This window comes from Globicephala melas, chromosome 19 (genome assembly GCF_963455315.2).
Source record: "Globicephala melas chromosome 19, mGloMel1.2, whole genome shotgun sequence".
Lineage (NCBI taxonomy): Eukaryota > Metazoa > Chordata > Mammalia > Artiodactyla > Delphinidae > Globicephala > Globicephala melas.
Genome location: NC_083332.1, coordinates 40,041,911 through 40,054,518, shown reverse-complemented (window position 1 = coordinate 40,054,518; position 12,608 = coordinate 40,041,911).

The following is a 12,608-nucleotide window of genomic DNA, read 5'->3' as shown; positions in this document are numbered from 1 at the left end:
TGGGCCCGTGAGCCATGGCTGCTGAGCCTGCGCGTCCAGAGCCTGTGCTCCGCAACAGGAGAGGCCACAACAGTGAGAGGCCCGCGTACCGCAAATAAATAAATAAATAAATAAATAAATAAATAAACCCAAAGGTTAGGTAGCACAAGGAGATGACTGTTTTATGTAAGGAGGAGCTTTTCAATTCTTTTTTTACTCCACACTCCCCACTGCGAGGAGTAACTCTGACATGAACACCAAGCTGTCCACTCATTCAAGTTTATTAGGGTCTAATAATGTTCAAGCACTGTGTTATGTGAAAATATGATGATGATGAATCATCCCTCCCATTTGGCTCTTACAGTCCAGTAAGGGAGATATCTATTAATCAACTTCTCAGAGTGTTGCAGATTATAGAGTGTATTTCTCCTTAAGATGGAGGATTTAACATTTTCTTTCTTAATGCACTAAATAAACATTACTGAGAAACAAAATACCTCATAAGAATGCTTCTAATTCTAGTAATCACTGTATATCAATTATTTAGGAAAAAAGGAAAAATACATGGCTTTTTACGTTATGTTATTTTGCATGTGCAAGGTGGGTTTTTGGAGGAATATTACTATTGGATTTTTCTAATGACCAACTGAATGAGTAAGGTATCTTATCTGATATTACTTGAGAAAATAGAATTAGTTTCACCAAAGGGCTAATGCTTAGAGATTCATTTCTTTATCTTAGTTCTTACACCCAATCCATTTTCCTAACATAGATACTGTTACATATAATTGGCCAAGTTTCTAAACAGAGAATAAAAGTCAATACATACATTTCCAAGGTAGTCATTTAGCTACAATTATTTTAGACATTTTTCTATATACAATAAACCATTTTTTTCTATGTACAATAGATTTGAGGGCTATGATACACCTTGCCACTTACTATGTTCATTTTTCCAAACCTTTGTTCCACTTTTCACAAAATGAGTTTCTACCTCAAAAAGTCATGGTAAGGTACCAGTATGAGATTATACATTCTATATCCTTAGAACCACAGTACAACACACACGGTAAAAATATCAGTAATGTGGATTTTGTGTTGTTCTTGTCATTTTTTTTTTTAATGAACTAAGGTTTTAGTTTACAGAAAATAGTCAGAGTAGTGTTACATTTCTTTGCAACAATGAACCTGTTAGTGTGTGTTTAGCAAAATTACTCTTGATTTGGTATTCCAAAGTTTTCCAGCTATCCATATCAAACTTGATCAATTTAAAGGGGTCTTTTATGACTATCCTTTTCACAGTATGCAGAATAAAGATATCCCTTAGATTAAAAAATATTTATATGAGCTTGTCGTGATTTTATAAGTTGATCTTATTTGCTATCAATTATTTTAATCAATGAATGCTGCATGAAATAATCTGTTGAAAATAGGTACACATATATCTATTTCATTTAAATTAAAATTTGGCTTATTAGTAAACATAAAAATGGAGGGCCCAGATTGATTTTGGTCAAAGAAAGTTTAGAAAGCCAGTCCTTTTGTTTTTAAAAAAAAAAAAAAAAGCAGGGCATAGAGTTATGTCTTTGTCACATTCTGTTACCCAAGATAAAGCTGGGTCACAAAAATCTGAGGACATTTTGGAATGGTTCTCTTGATCCCTTCCCCTGCACCCACTTTTCCCTGCCACATTCACAGATAACTCTCTACATATTTATAGTCTGAGAGAGGGAAACACTCTCCAAGAGATAATTTCAATCACACATTGGTGGGCAGTAAATGTTATCAATGCCAATCAGAAGTATATGTCAAAAATGCCACCTTCTGTCTTAGTAAAAGCTGACTTAGCAGAAACAGATGAAATTTAGGGCAAGTAAGGATTCTTGTTTCATTGTCCTATTTTCAGTAAGAAATGGAATTTAGGACACCTCATGATTCTCCCTTCTGTCCTATTTTATTGTATCTATGTTTATTCATATTCAGCAAAAGGAATCCCACTTTTAGCCTTTGGTTTCTTCATTTCAAAAAAGTATTTTCCCAAATTAATTATTTTAATCTTAAAATGAATACATCTGGTTAAAGATCTCAACTTGTCAATGTTATTAAATTTAACATTCTTTTTTTTTTTTTGGTAACGTTCATTTTTTATACCATCATTTTAAATGATATTCTCTGGAATTAAGAGCCATTAGATTTACATATAAATGGCCTTGAATGAAAGTGTTATATACAGATGTATATAATTTTATTAGGGTTTCAATTCAGCCAAGGAATCAGATTTTTAAAAACCTGCATGAGTTCACATTTATTTAAAACTGGATAGCATACATTGCATTAAATTTTACAGTAAACAGTTTTTAAGCTTAAAAATGATCCAATGTTTCTGTAAACTCTGAAACTGACTTTCAAATAATGCTGACCATGAATTTTATACAGTAATCAATTAGTTCATTTTTTAAAAAAAATTGTTTGATTCTCTTCCGTGATCTAGTCACCGTCAGGGCATCAACGTTGGACCAAATCCTTTTCATGGTGCCATCTTTCTTCTCTCTCTTCTGCCTCCCTCTTCCACTTGTAAGACCTATGTGATTACTTTGAGCTCAGGCAGGTAATCAACATAATCTCCCTGTTTTAAGGTTATCAGATTAGCAAACAATTCCATTACCTTAATTTCTCTTTGCCACGTAACCTAACTCTGCAGTTTCTAGGAATCAGCAGTGGACATCTTTGGGAAGCCATTACTCTGCCTCCCACAGTCATAATTTATTACCCTTTTACATGAATTGCTAATAACTTTTAAGAATATATGTTTCTAGGATTTTAAGGCATCTTTTTCTATAATTGTATTTTCTTGCATATATTTGTCATGTTTTAATTTCAGAGTTATGTTCACTTCATGAAACAATTTGGTGGTATTAGACCCCTAATATGTTTTTTAAAACTATTTTTTTTTAAAACTATTTTGTGTAAGTTTGGCATCATTTGTTCCTTAAATGTTTGGTATAATTTGCCAGTAAAACCATTCTGGACTGGATGTTTTGTTTGTGTGCATCTTTTTAATAATTACTTCAAAAATTTTATTGTATAGAGACCCATTAAAATATCCTCTTTATTTTTGAATCACTTTTGGTAAGTTTTGCTTTTTAAGGAATTCTCCCATTTTATCCAAGGGGTTCAATTACTATAAAAATATTTATAATATTTATAATATTTTCTTATTATCCTTATACTCTGCAGGATCTGTAGTGATATCAACTCTTTAAAACCTATTATAAGTAATTGGCTCTCTCTCTTTCTGTTCTTGATCAGTCTTGATAGGGGTTTATTAATTTTATTAAGCTTTGTATGTGGATTGCAGCTTTTCTCTATCGTCGTGTCTGTGTTTCATTAATTTGTGTCTTATGTTTACTGACTTAATTTTCCTTTTATTATATAAACATCGAAAGGTCTAAATATCCCTATAATCTCTGCCCTAGCTCCACCTCACAAATACTGAAGTGTTTTCATTGTCATCATTCTGAATTATTTTCTGATTTCCCTTGTATTTCTTGTTTGACCTTTGGAATATTTAGAAATGTGTTGCTTAATTTTAAAATAAATAGGAGCTTTTATAGACATTTAATTCTAATGTAATTAATTAGTCAGAAAAAGAACACTTGGACTTTTTTGAGCATTCTTCATGGTCCACCTTACACATGGTGAATATTTCACGTCACACTTGAATATAAAGTGTATTCTACATTTGTTGACGTAATTTCCCATATATATCAATTACTTAGAGAAAGAAAAGATCATTTACCCCAATACCTCCCAAATTTATTTTTGGCACGAAATCATTTTTCTCTCCTTAGAGCTCCAATGAACTTCCCTTAGTATGAACGTTTCCCAGGACTTACTTTGAGAAGCACTGTCCTAGTTAGAAGTGAAATCCTCCTTTTTCTGGAACTCTCATACTAGTCACTAGATCATTCAACTTTGGGGTTTCCTTTAAATGGTGGGATAGAAACAGGACACCTATCCAGCACACAGGTCAATGAATCAGTCTGCACACATCAACATCTGCTTCCTTTTTGACATTCCTGGGAATTTCAAAATTATACATAAGAAGAATGACTGAAAATAAAACATCATATAACCAAAGCATATTTAGAGATAAAATGAATTATAAGTTTATATATATTTATAAATAGTTTTATTTAACAATACATATTATTTAAAGCAGTTCTTAACACATTTAACTATTTTTAGCTCTGATAACTTTGCATTAGCCTCCTTCCTCAATGTTCAGATTTAAATACCGTAAGAAAAGTAAAAGTGAAAACAACCGTGAACTCAGGTGAAATTAATAAACAGAAGTTTTGACCTAAAAGAACATTTAGAGGATTTTAAAAAATTAAAATAGCTAATTAATTTTGACCTAGCTATCATACATTGCCACCTTTTCCTGTTCTTTTTTAGTTAGTACTACGGACGAAAATAATAATTATTATATAAAATATCTCTTTTTTAAATTACACATTACCGGGTAGCACCAAAATTCTAATAAATAAACTCCATTAAAATATAGTATTTTCCTTCTTCAAATAAATGTCACTTGCATTTGTTGGGGGAAAAAAAGGTTATTCAAAATAAGTATGCTGTATTTCTTTAAGGACTCAAAAACTTAAGTTTGCACAAAAAACTTGTGTTCATTTTTTTCCTAGAATCTACTTTTTCCATATTTTGAAAATGGAAAACTGTTGGCCTATTATCAATCTTGTTTTCTTTACTATTTGTTTTAAATTTTAATAAGATTTTATTTAACTATAACCTACACACAAAAAGCCCTGCAAATCTTAAGTGAACAGCCAGATGAACAGCTGCTTCATAAAATGGAAAAACCAATGTAAGCAGCACCCCAATCAAGAAACCCATTCCCAGTACCTCAGTCACTACCCCTTAGGCCCAAAGATACCTGACTTCTAATAAGATAGATTACTGTTGAACATTATAAAGATTAAAGGATATTAAACATACTCTTAAAACCATGGGTAATCATCAGTTAAATTCATTATACCTGTAACCTGCCTTCACTAGTCAAGGTCGTTTTAATTGTTGCTAGCAAAAACGCACACGCCCTCCAAGCCGCACTCAGCCTAAACGTGACGAACGCCGGAGCCGTTTGCCAGCTGCTTGGTGTCAGGTCTGTCTAATTTGAGTGGAGCCAGTTTAGACTGGATAGGACCGCCAATCCCCCAACTGGGAATGCTCGAGTCTCCGCTTTTTGAACCTGCAGCGACCCGTAGCTTAGTTACGCCTGCGCAGAATGACAACGAACGCGCCTTTTCCTTACATCCAGTCAGCTTTCTCGTTCCCCGCGTTCTTCACGCGTCAGGCCACGCTGCTTCTTCAGCCCATAAATACCCCTAGCCTTTTACCTTCCAGACGGTGAATTTGAGATTTCTTCTTCTTTCGTTTCGTCTCCTGGCTTGTTTTGGCTGCTTTGTGAATAAGCCGTCTTTTTGCCGCACACCTCGGCCTCTCTGTGTTTTGGCTTGCCGCGCAGCGGGCAAAACGAGTCCGGTTCGGTAAAACTCTTTGTTGTTTCCTTTCCTTCGCTTAATACTTAATTTGGTAGATTCACCCATATGGTGTGTACTAGTAGTTCCTTGTCCTCATTGTTGTATGGTAGCCCATTGTGGAACACTTTTTATACAGTAATTGTCTATTAACAGAATTTCCCTCATTGTATCTATTCTCTTCATTTGAAGAGTTATAAGAAACAAGAGAATCTAAAATCAAAAGATTAGGTCAAAGTCTAATGCCAACAGTTTTCACAGGATTATGTGTAAAACACCAAATCTCTTCTTAGAACCTGGTTCATCATTCCTATCTCAGATTGAGAAAGAAAATCTAACAACATAATTCACAAATGGAGACCACTTTATTACTAACAGGCATGTTTAGTTACTATTATAATAATTATTATCTTTAGGTACAATGAATTTAATGACTGGAGACTGGAACTTATTTGCGTCTCCAATTTTACCCTGCCTGTTTAATAAAATAAATGGAAACAAATAGTTAAGTAATTTCCAAAAGGGTTAAGTAATTTTCTTCCGTCATTTGTTAATACAATACTAAGCTCACCACCCATGTGAATAAACCTTTTCAGTTAATTTTTTTTTGCCATGCAGTGTGGATTGTGGGATCTTGGCACCCAGACCAGGGATTGAACCTGGGCCCCAGCAGTGACAGTGCCAGGTCCTAACCACTGGACCACCAGGGAATTCCCTTCAGTTAATCTTCTTACTATATATGAATTTTGTAAAAGTTGTATGACAACATGAATGCTCTATTTATTTCGTAATTATTTATTGAGTTCCTACTGCGTAAGTCCTCTGTTAACACCTATTAAGCAGTCAGAATGTGTCCAGTTTTAATAAAAAATAAAACTAGTTTGTACCTGATATAGCACAATAAAGATTTAAAACAAAACAGTGTATTAGTATTGAAAGCAGAAGTTTTGGTGGTAATGATGAAATCAATCTCTCATCTTTTTATTCTACTCACTGTAAAATTTAGATAATTTTTAAACAAACAGGATATAATTGATTTTCTTCTCATATTAGAAAGCAGTCCTTGATGCTTGGGATAAGATGAAAAATAAAAGTGGAAGCAAAACCCAAATTTATTTGGTTCTAATGCATATACTTTTCCATAACAGATGCCAGTGCTGGGCAAAAGTCTTGATGAACACCCCAGCTGTGGATCTACCCTTCTTTTATATGCTGAAGGAAGGTAAGAGATTGGAATGAAGCATATTAGTGGAGGTGGTCAAAGGGACTATTTTCTTTGTAGAAAGGAAAAGGGATACAACTGATAGTAAAACAGGGTTAGTTAACTTTCTTGTTTCATGTAAGCTACTTTTTGCGTGAGTTTTACAGCTGTTTTTACTATAATCATCACAATCATTTTACCTTCTTTGCTTCAGTGTGTGTATTGATAAAATGATGATGATAGACCTTGTTTGTATACCTTCCTTTTTTTTAGTTTGTGTCTGTCAGTAGAACATGGGATATGGGTTTTACATTTAATGTGTTCCATTATGGTTTGCATTGGTTCATAAGTTATCTACTTATTAATAAGAGGAGGGAAGAATTCTCTTATGTAGGTAATACATATAAAGTATGAATTGGGCATCCTGAGGAAAAGTAGCTCGATGTCCCTGGGAAATTCACCTTTCTAGACCTAAAGAGAATAGGAAGAGGTGAATGAACTGGGGAAAAGAATAAAAAACATGGCCACAGAATTAGGGGAAAATAATTCTGTATGAGAATATGCTATGAATAACTTTCTTCTCTATGAATCAACTTAAGGGTTTTATGTAATTTAAATGAGTTAATACAAGTCAAAAAGCTCTGTATACTCTGTATAAGGATGGCTATAAGCATGCATTACGTATTGTAAAATCAGAGGTGAATTAGATTCACAGCCTACCACTTGTTAGCTTGTGATTTTTGGAAAAGTCTTTAGCTGCTCTGAGATTTTTTTCATTAAAGTAGAATACTAATGGATATTAATAGAATTTGTCACATCTGTTATTTTGGAGATTCAATGAGAAAATATGTAAGGTGCTTTTCATAGTGTCTGGAATATAGCAAGTGATTAAAATATAACCATTGGTAGTAAAAATGATGGTGTATGAGGGGTTGGTGCCAATCAAGTTCATTAAACCAGTAGTCTTTGCTTGGTATGTCTCTTCATTTGAACGAGTATCAGATAGGAGAGAATAGTTAATAGTAGTACTTTTTTTTTTTTTTTTTCCCCAAATGGACATCTACCTTGGGTTGGGAACTAAAAATGTTTTATTCCCTCTCATTTGAAGCTCTCAAAAAATCATTTCCAAAGTCCAAGAAACTGCCCCACAACAAATAGCATCAGGAACAAGGTGTGCTAAATATCTGTGATTTATGTTCCAATCGATTGTGGCTCACTGTATAAGAAAGACAGGTGATATGCAAAGTAAAATATTTCTTATGGAAATAGTGATTATATGACTCAGTGTTTTTCTAGTTAAAAGTAACAGAAAACCTAAATTCATACTGTTTGATTAAAAAAGAAAAAATAAAGATAATCGAACCATTCAGAACTCATCTTTTGGGCACACTTTCCACTATTTTGTCTTCCCTTTCAAATAAGGCTCTCAAATGGGGTGGCAAGGCAGTCACCAGTTGCTCCCTTTTTACATCATCCAGTTCAGTGGGGGAAAAAAGTTTTCTTTCTTCCGACTTTAACAAAATTCCCAGAAATGTATCTCACTAGTCATTTTGGGACATTTTACCTATCCATGAACAAACAGTCCTGACTGGCTAGGCATGAACTATATCTCTTATTGCAAAGTGCATGCAGTAAACCGAAGATATAGGAGACGTTAAAAAATGTATAAAAATTAGTATTTTAAGTGAACCACCCACTAATTAATTCCCAAATACAAGTGAAAACTCGGCAAGGCAGAAGGCATTCATCTCTTGTGATTAATGAGTACAAATGAGCTAAATCAGGTATCTGTCTTGCAGCTCTTCACAGCTCACAAAGAAATCTCAGCAGTGCATGATTCATGAGGCATTGACCTCCAGTCTAGTTCTGAGGCTTAGTGCTGTATCACCTGTAATGCCCATGTGTGATCACTCTCACTCTCTGCTCAGCTGTAGAGAGGTGAGATACAAGAGGTAGTGAGGACGGCCCAAAGGCAATGTAATTATTTGTCATTGCCCAACACTGAGTATAGGGGTAGAGGAAGCCACTAAGGACTGAAGAATGTAGTATTCAAACAATCTGAGGCAGAACATATTACTGCTACCCTGTTCACCCCTAGAACACATAAAAGAATTATATCTGTGGAAACATCAGGTCAGTTTCATACCTATTCCTGCCTCATCTCTGGAGTTGAATCAAGACAGACACTTGTCTTGACCTGGCCTGATGGTGTTTAGCTTATAAGAACTGATAAGATCACAGCTTAAGACTTGATGGGTTTAGTTGTTGGCAAATAACTCTCTCTCTCTCTCTCTCACACACACACACAGGCATTATATATCGTTATCTCAGTGCCCACGTGTTTTGCTATATGGAAAAAAAGCCTTTTTCAGAGATAAGATGCTGGCTCATTGAAATGCTTCGTCATAGGAAGAATTGCACAGTCTCACAGATAGTGATTTCTGAATTATTGATAATTATCAAGCACTTACTGTGTCCAGGCATCATGATTTTTTGAAAAAGTATTATCTCATTTGGTAGGAAGAGAAGTTGTATGTGCAAAAGTTAAAATGTCCTGAGATTGAATCCTACCTCTAACATCTACCAGATATATGTACTAAAGAAAGGCATTCTAGTTATCTGTTTCCTCTACTTATTTGTAAAAATAGACATAATAATATTACCTACCTCTAGGAGTTTTATGAGGATTAAATGGAATAATTTCAGTACTATGTTGAATAGAAGCAGCAAGAGTGAGCATCCTTGCCTTGTTCCAGATCTTAGAGAAAAGCTTTCATTTTTTTTACCGTTGAGTATGTTAGCTTTGGGCTTTTCATATATGGTCTTTATTGTATTGAGGTAAGTTACTTCTATACCAGTTTGTTGCATTTTTATCATGAAAGGGTATTGAATTGAATTTGGCCAAATGCTTTTCTGCACCTGTTGAGATAATCATGTGATTTTTTTATCCTTCATTTCATCAGTGGAACACACTGATTTGCTATGTATAATGAACTGTCCTTGTATTAAATCCCCCTTGATCACAGTGTATAGTTCTTTTAATGTACTGTTTAATTTTTTTTTTAATGCCTTGTTGAGGATTTCTGCATCCATGTTTATCAGGGATATTGTTACATATTTTTCTTTTCTTGTAGTGTCTGTCTGTCCTTGGTGTCAGGGTAATGCTGGCCTCAAAATGAGTTTGGAAGTATTCCCTCTTATTCTGTATTTTGGAAGAGCTTAAGAAAGATTGATATTCTTCTTTGAATATTTGGTAGAGTTCATCTTTGAAACGATATAGTTCTGGGCCTCTTTTGTTGGGAGCTTTTGATTACTGTTTCATTATCCTTATTTGTTATTGGTCTTCTATTTCTTGATTGAATATTGGTAGGTTGCATGTTTCTAGGAGTTTATCTGCTTCTAAATTGTTGAATATGTTGTTCAATATAATTGTTCATAATAGTCTTTATGATGTTTTAGTTTCTATGGCACATAAGATGAAGGATGTGGGCACTGCCTTCCTAAGATGAGGCCTAGGACCTAGAGGAGGTATTAGGACTAGGGTGAAAAGCTGTGATGGCTTATGTATCAATTTGATTGGGCCACAGGGTCCCCAGATTAAACATTATTTCTGAATGTGTCTGTGAGGATGTTTCTAGATGAGATTAGCATTTTAATTGGATTCAGTAAAGTAGATTGGCCTCCCTAATGTGGGTGGGCATCATCTAATTCACTGAGGTCCTGAGTAGAACAAAAAGCAGAGAAAGGGTTACCTTCTTGCCTGCTTGCTGGAACTGGGACATAGGTCTTCTCCTGCCTTTGGACTGGGATTTACACCATTGGCTCCCCTGGTTTTTGGGCCTTCCTATTCAGACTAGCATTTGATGACTATCTGTGGAACGTGTCTATAATTCTCAGTGATGGTAGAAACACAGCTCTCCTCCTGTGCAATAGGTGAAGGAGTAACTGTTGATGTTTTAAGTTCTAGTTGAATTGAAAGATTGTGAGACCAGAGACAGGTTTTGTTGACAGCCCCATTTCTACTCTCCAGAAGTGTGAGAACATCAGCCTTAGGGAAACCTCTTTGGTCCTCAGACACCTGATCTATAATTAGAAGGTTTAACTAAAACTCTAGGATTCCTTTCAAACCCTAAGGACAGAACATCAAATGATACATACAACTTCCCCTAAAAGATCCCTGTTATAGGATGCTTGGTTATTAAATAACTTGAGTGGATGAGAGTACAAAAGCCTGGATAATATAAAATGAATCCATACATCACTACATAGCCACTGGTAGCTACTGGAACTTTGAATAGACTCAGACTCCCTGGTAAATGTTAATTAAATACTCTTGTGTAGCCAGCTTCCATCTCCTTCTCACACTGATAATCCCAGTGACATGGATCGTGTTCATTCCCCTCATTGAGTCCCTCCTTTCCAGCCAGCAATCAATAAATAGATCAGGGAGCCGGAGGGATAGTGTCTTTTCCTTTCAACTCCTACTAATTTCCATCTGATAATTGACTTCCTAAGGAAGCCTGGGAAACAATTAAAAGAGAAAAAAAATCAGTTGACTTCCTAATGATTTCACATTACAGAGGGTCCCATTTGGTTTAGAACACACTTGACATCCCTGTCAGGTGACCTGATCTGAGACTTGTAGTGAAACTTGAAACATGATCAGTTGAACCTGTTTTCTTCCCAGGGAGGAGAATTTGACACAAAGCCGGAGTGATAGATGGAAGGGCTGGTGTGGGGAGGGGAATGGAGGAGGGAAATACACATGTACAAATACTCCCTCACGCTCCACAGAAATGGCTCTGTCTCCTGAAATTATCTGATGAAGGGGAAATTGGTGACATTTAATGTTCATAAATAATGTAAGCATTTCATTTCAGTTTGGCAGCATTGTCCCTGGCTGTCAGAAGCATTTCAGTATCACCAGTCTAATCTCAGGACTTTGTTTCCATCATTTCATTTTTTAAAGGGAATGGTAAAATGAGAGAGATACCAACCAGCGAGGCTTTTGTTGGGAAAATCCAATAGGAGATGTAAAAGACAGGGGCTTGAAAAAGCTAGACTCTCAAGAGGCCTCTGCTTATTAATGGCATGGTAATGAGTCCACTGGTGCCCAGCCTGAGCTGTTGGATCTAAGAAAAAGGATATTTGTCACTCTTACAAAGAATGAAAGGGGACAGAAATGCATAATAATGTTATCACTTGTTTGTAGACATTGAATGATTATATCTCAAACAGAATACTGGTGGCAGAGATTGTTTATAAAAAAAAAATGCCTCCTGGGATTATAATGACAAAGAAACACCTCCAATATCATTCCACATTAGCACCAAATAGAATAAACATAGCATTATCTTCCTTTTTCTTATTCATTAGTGTTTTAAAATTGGAAACCTACTTTCTCTGTTTAAATAGAAGCTTATTCAGATTGAATGTAAATAGAGATCAACATTTTTAAAAGTCCAACTTCTGCCCTGTTTCTCCTAGAATATTCATAAATGCAAAGGAGAGTGAATAGTACAATAATGAGATGTAAGCATTTTTCAAAGCCACAGACCGTAAGATACTGAGATTCTTTTTATTCTTATTTAAAAGTTACTGAAAGGAATCAGCTCACCTAATGTGCTAATTTACTACTTCTAAAAGTGTTTTGAAACTGATATTTAAATTCTAGTAGCAGCTATCAAATAAATTAAATTCATCTTAAGTATCTGATTCTTCAGATCCACTGGTGATTTTAACAATGGACTTAGAAATACAGAATTTCTATTACCACTGTCTTTGGGAGATCTTGAAAATGTGGACCATTCCTGAACTAACAGAAGCTGTTAGTGAAAATACCACCTTATCCTCAAGAAAAATGTATTTGT